The sequence below is a fragment of the Tachypleus tridentatus genome, chromosome 13, assembly GCF_004210375.1.
Source record: "Tachypleus tridentatus isolate NWPU-2018 chromosome 13, ASM421037v1, whole genome shotgun sequence".
Classification (NCBI taxonomy): Eukaryota; Metazoa; Arthropoda; class Merostomata; order Xiphosura; family Limulidae; genus Tachypleus; species Tachypleus tridentatus.
Genome location: NC_134837.1, coordinates 146,443,530 through 146,449,529, shown reverse-complemented (window position 1 = coordinate 146,449,529; position 6,000 = coordinate 146,443,530). Strand labels below are relative to the sequence as shown.

General features: G+C 32.2%; 1 long non-coding RNA gene across 1 annotated transcript in view; it reads right to left on the bottom strand.

The window, feature by feature from the left end:
- Positions 1 to 439: 439 nt before the first annotated feature.
- LOC143238648 (uncharacterized) overlaps positions 440 to 6,000 on the bottom strand; it is a 31,087-nt gene continuing 25,526 nt past the window's right edge. Inside the window, exons 2-3 of the long non-coding RNA XR_013020705.1 lie at positions 2,455 to 2,790; positions 440 to 564 (exon numbers count right to left, since the gene is read on the bottom strand). This is a non-coding gene — a long non-coding RNA (uncharacterized LOC143238648). The remainder of the gene's footprint in view (positions 565 to 2,454; positions 2,791 to 6,000) is intronic.

Sequence of the window (6,000 nt, the reverse complement as noted above, 5' to 3'; positions counted from 1 at the left end):
TTACGGGCCACACTGTATGTATGATGAGAAAATCAAATCATGCTTACAAATTTATAAATGCACAAAATATACTTCTTAAGTTTTCCAGTTATTTTTTTCCATAAGTTTAACTGAATGTGAAAAACTGCTCAAATTTTGGCGGTAAGGATCTGTATGAGTCACTGTTGTTGAATTAAACTTTATAGCTAAATATTCTAGTAGTGATATTTTCTATGCGACAGAAACGAATACGTACGTCCAATAAACAAACACGTTGTTTTCAGTGGAAAGACAATACAACTCAGACACAAATATATATGTATATACACTTCAATGGTTGTCCTTCATGTCTTCATTCATTTTCATTTTCTCTTTTTTTTTCTCGCTGTCTTCCTCGTCTGTGCACAGCGGGGTGGTGGTAGGGACCGAGGCTGTCACGACCAGGGACGGTACCGCAGCGGTTAAATAAACTGCACTGCAGGACACCGATCCGAACACCCGTGGATTCCAGATTGGAGAAAAGACGACCTCGCTGTGAGACGTCAAGAAAGCTGTGTAGGGGACTATCTTTCCAGTTTTCAGTTTCTACGAAAAACAAAACATAACAGAATTTGTCTAAAATAGGTGAATTTGAGAGGGATATTACACATCGAAAGGATATGTTGTGGAATGAAACATCTTATCTTCAGGAGGATATAAAAGGCTGCCATAATTCACCACGTAGAAAATAATGCGTAGCAAATATATTTTTTAACTAGATTCACGAACTTCTGAGCTCACCATTCATTCTTTATAACATTGGATAGAAAAGAAAGCAAGTTGAACAACTGGACCATAAGTATCATTAAAACAACACCTGTAAACAGTTTACAATATTATTTTCATTTTATTGGTTTGATGTTCCTCAAACGAACCTCAAGATCATACATTAGTCAAAGAGTTAAAGTGCTTAAATTTATCAAAGTAGCCTGGGAGTTATCCCATACTTGATTAGTGTACATGAATCTTTAAGAGCACAATCAGTAAAATTGACAAGGTTTGTAGACAATATACTCCGTATCTCAAATATTTGCAGATAGCAGCAATACATATATATATGACTATCATTATTACCGAGTCCTCTTTCCGAAACTGTATCACTGTTTTAAATTAAAAATTAATAGTTTTTATTGCATATGTTAATTTGTTGGATAATAAATCGTGTTTACGGAGTTATGCATGTAATCTCAGTATTCGCATGTTATAGCTAAAAAAGTTCAATACTAAGAACAGTTAGTATGAAGTTTTTGAAACATATCTGGTTATATTATTTTTTTCAAACATAACTTTTATACTGAAGTTCCATACTGTATAGGACTAACAACTACATATAAAAATTTATCGTATGGAGGAAAATTTATATGGTTATAAAACATTTTATATATAATATTCCTATGACACTGTGCAGGTAATTACTATTTAACAGTTTTACAGAGCAATGCTGTATAATGCCATAAAATATGATATTGTATGAAGCAAATAACGAGGGCAAATTTGGCAGCCACTAATAATTTATTTTTCTATATCAAAATAAAACACTGTGTATCTAACAACGATTTTTGTATAATAAGAAAAAGTCAAATGTAGGAGTTTAATTGTTTTGAATTAAGCACAAAGCACAATGGGCTATCTGTACTCTACCCACCACGGGTATCGAAACGCAGTTTTTAGCGTTGGAAGTCCACAGACATACCGCGGAGCCACTGGGGATCTAGGACCTTAGTAGAAACATAATTGAGTAATACATTTGTCATGTAAATTACAAAAAAAAACAAGAACATTTGTCTGCTGGAATCTTTTCACGTTTCGCTATCTGTTATAAAAATATTTATAAATATTGGGATTTAATTTCTATCTAGTTTAGCTACAATATATCTTAAGAATAAAATTATTATAATGAAAATAAGTTATTCTCGTTTCTTTGTAACAAATTATAACTTGCTTATTAAAAATCAACGTTTTAGGACAATGCAAATTTATTGCTTAAAAAAATTTAAGGGGCGTGGTATGGCTAGGTGGTTAAGGTACTCGACTTGTAATCTGAGGGTCGCGGGTTTGAATCCTCATCACGCCAAACGTGTTCATCCTTTCAGCTGTGGGGGCGTTATATTGTCACAGTCAGTCTCACTATTCGTTGGTAAAAGAGTAGCACAGGAGTTGACGGTTGGTTATGACTAGCTGCTTTCCCTCTAGTCTTACATTGCTAAATTAGGGATGGCTAGTGCAGATAGCCCTCGAGTAGCTTTGCGCAAAATTCAGAAACAAACACAAATTAAATATATAATTGTATTTAAAACATCAGTTTGGTTATAACATAACATGAAATGTTTTGGGACAATATGCGATCTATTGTTCCATCTCGGCTGTCCCATCCTCTAAACTAAACAAAAACTATTAAAAATAAATTTTAAAAAAATCTTAAAAGCCAACCCTTACCTTTATGTATTTTCCTGTATTTAAAGATATGACTGACTGCTAATAGAGTTATAACCGCAAAATGACTTTGTTGTATCTGTGATCCTGGTCACTTTGTAGACGTAAGCGTATATCTTTTTTTCTTCTGTCATCCTTTAATATGCGTGATCCTTTATAAACATATATTGTATATGTAATTATGTGTGCGCGTTGTAAGTCTCATACTGTTGTCTTATCATAGTATAATGTCAGTTTTGATATTCTGTGTACATCTAGTTTAAACGGCCGATTTAATTTAATGTGTAAGTTCATAAGTGATCGATACCTACATTTAGGTATCCACACATGGAAAGTGACCTAGGAAATAAAAATCAAAAACACATGAATATAGAAAATCTTATAATATATGTATATAGGAATAACACATAAATGTAGAAATCTTATAATGTACATACATATAGAAAGCACACATAAATGTAGTAAAACTGATAATACATATAAGAAAACATAGAAATATAGAGAAACTGATAATATGTATATAGGAAGCACACAGAAATGTAGAAAAACTGATAATATATATATATATAGGAAGCACACAGAAATGTAGAAAAATTGATAATATATGTAAAAAAACAGTTGTTGTTGTTTGGAATTAAGCACAAAGCTACACAATGGGCTATCTGTGCTCTGCCCACCACGGGTATCGAAACCCGGATTTTAGCATGCAAGTCCGCAGACATACCGCTAAGTCACTGGGGGGCATAAGAAAACAGAAATATAGAGAAAATAATAATATATGTACATAGGAATAACACTGAAATGTAGAAAAATTGATAATATATATATAGAAAAACACAGAAATACAGAAAAACTGATAATATATATATGGGAAAAACACATACATATAGAAAACTGATAATATATATATGGGAAAAACACATACATATAGAAAACTGGTAATATGTGTAGGAAAAACACATAACTTGTAGATTTTTCTCTAGTAATTTTTAATCACAAGTAAAGAAATCTGCATTATACCAACTGAACAGACTACATGAGTGAGTTATATTATATACTTTATAATGTCTTAGGGCTGAACAGAGCTGTACATGAACTCTCTTCTTTTTTCTTTTTTTTCAAGTATTTAATGTGCATTGATACATTAAGTTGTTAAATTTAATCCGCCAAGTTATGTGCTTTGTAGGAGGACCTACATAATATATACTGCAGTGTTTATCTCCACACTTGCAAGGAATATAAAGACCAGGTACATGCTAATCCATCAAGAGTGTCAACACATTGGAGGCGAGAGGATCCTGAAGCCAGTTTTGCCCCCAACTAAAAGCAGAGAGGTGGTAGTTGAAGTGAAACAATAAAGTTGATAAGATATTATTGCATTCCATTGGCAAATATGTCAATTGGCTTTAACTGAACAGACTGTTTAGGGTTCTCAAATCCATAACAAAAATGAAAAGTATATCAGAGCAGCCTCCAGTTAGTGCGGAACAATGACTGGTTTGACCACTCTGAATCTGCTTAAACGTGGCTAAGGATTATTAACACACAATCACCAGAGAAGCCAAAGGTGTCGAAATCTGACCGATTACTATGATTGAGAAGATAATACTGAATGATGATTCTGATCAATATACTATACTGATGCCAGAGGTTCGACATCTTTCCTATGGTGGTAGCAGCAATGGTTTTATGTTTTACGAGTAGCTAGAAAGAAACTCAGTTGTTATTAATTGTTTTCAACTTAATCTTTCATATTATATAAATTTACAACTCAAATTCAGTATTATAAATTTTCAAGCAATTTAATTCCAAAGAGCTGTTACAACGCTAACTGAATATTGAAAAATAATTATAGAAAACTAGCTAAAGACAATTAAGATCAGTCTGACTAAAGGGACACTCATGAATAGTATTGTGTCCCCCAGACCAATTCAAAGCAAAATAAGAAGAAAATTAGCCTTACTTGGAAGAGAGATAAATCAGATATGGTATCAAACAATAATTTCAAAATATAATATATTTGGTGACTTCATAAAGGAAGGCAGAAACTGTGTCCTCGTGTAGCAAACCTGACTTTTTATTTTTATATCTATCAAATACTTATGTTAGTCAATATACCATTCAAATGGTTTGTATATTAAATACTTGTTCACGGCTTTTATCCGATATTCTTTCCTATATTTCATGGTATCGGTTAGTTTCACATAACATTATAAGCGATAGCTTCTTTCCTCGTGTAAGACAATGTTATTACTATGTACACTTTATTAGTTGTTTCATATTTGCTCCCCAGTGGCACAGCGGCAAGTTTTAAGCTCGCGATATTTAAAACTGGGTGGGTAGAACAAATATAACCCATTATTTAGCTTTGAACTCAAAAACAACCATTCAACCAACTAACAAGTTTCATGTTTCGAGATGCTTCACTGACGTGCCTACATATGGGGGGGGGATAACTCAACATTATGGACCATACAAGTTAAGGTTCTATTTGATTGTCTTTAAAATTTATCTTACCTCATATATATTACTAAAACTTGAGTTAAACTATCGTGTTAGGTTTACAGTCTGTTTATTCCTTTTGTCTTTTACTACAATTAACAGCAAAATTATATTTGTAGCCTAAAAGAGCATCGAAAGAAGTTGTCAAAAATTAATTTACAATATTGATGTAAAATTGAACCACGTACTGAAAGAAGCAAAGAAGTTCGTTTCTTATGTTAGATATAGATACCAAACATTGGTTTATGTTTTTAGAACCACTTTACAGGCTCAGCGACGTGGATCACTGTTTACTTGTTTATCAGAAATTACTCTAGTATTGCTAACACTCACTGGTCCAAATTATATCATGGACGATATCTTCGAATTGAATCATCAGAGAATAGAAGTGATATAGGAAAACGGAAGTGGTGAAATACATAACTGTCTAAAGACACGGAATGGAAAGCAGCTAGGACTGCCATTAACAAGCAGTGTCTCATGGTTAGTTTGGAAGATACCCTGCTGTCAGTGGTACCCATTTCAGCACCACTCGTGGACCTATATGACCTCCATGTCTCAACCACAACATAAATGTCATGTAAATGTATGCATTTAATTTTCCTAAGTACCTATGTCTATTTAGTTTATATTTAATAATCATATTTTGCAGTGTATTTCAAATATTTGTTTCTTTTTTTTTTACAGATTTGAATTATGTTTAAAGATAAATTTCACGATATTTAAAAAATATTTCTGGTTTTCCTTTGTTAAATATTTTGCTCTTTATATTTGTTATTGTGGTTCAATTTTACTTTTATTTTACTTCATTGTGATATTTAATGTTGTTTTGATATGAAGTTTGACTCTGTATAACATTGCAGTTTTACTTGTTATAATATGGCTGCATGCAGTTACAATGGATTCGATGAGTTTTAATTAGCTTTAATTTGAAAATATTTTTTATGATGGTCCATAGACAATATATTAAAATAATAAAACAAAATGTTGTATCCTGGACAAATTTTTACTAATATTCAAATTTGTTCTCTTTTCATACCTGCATCA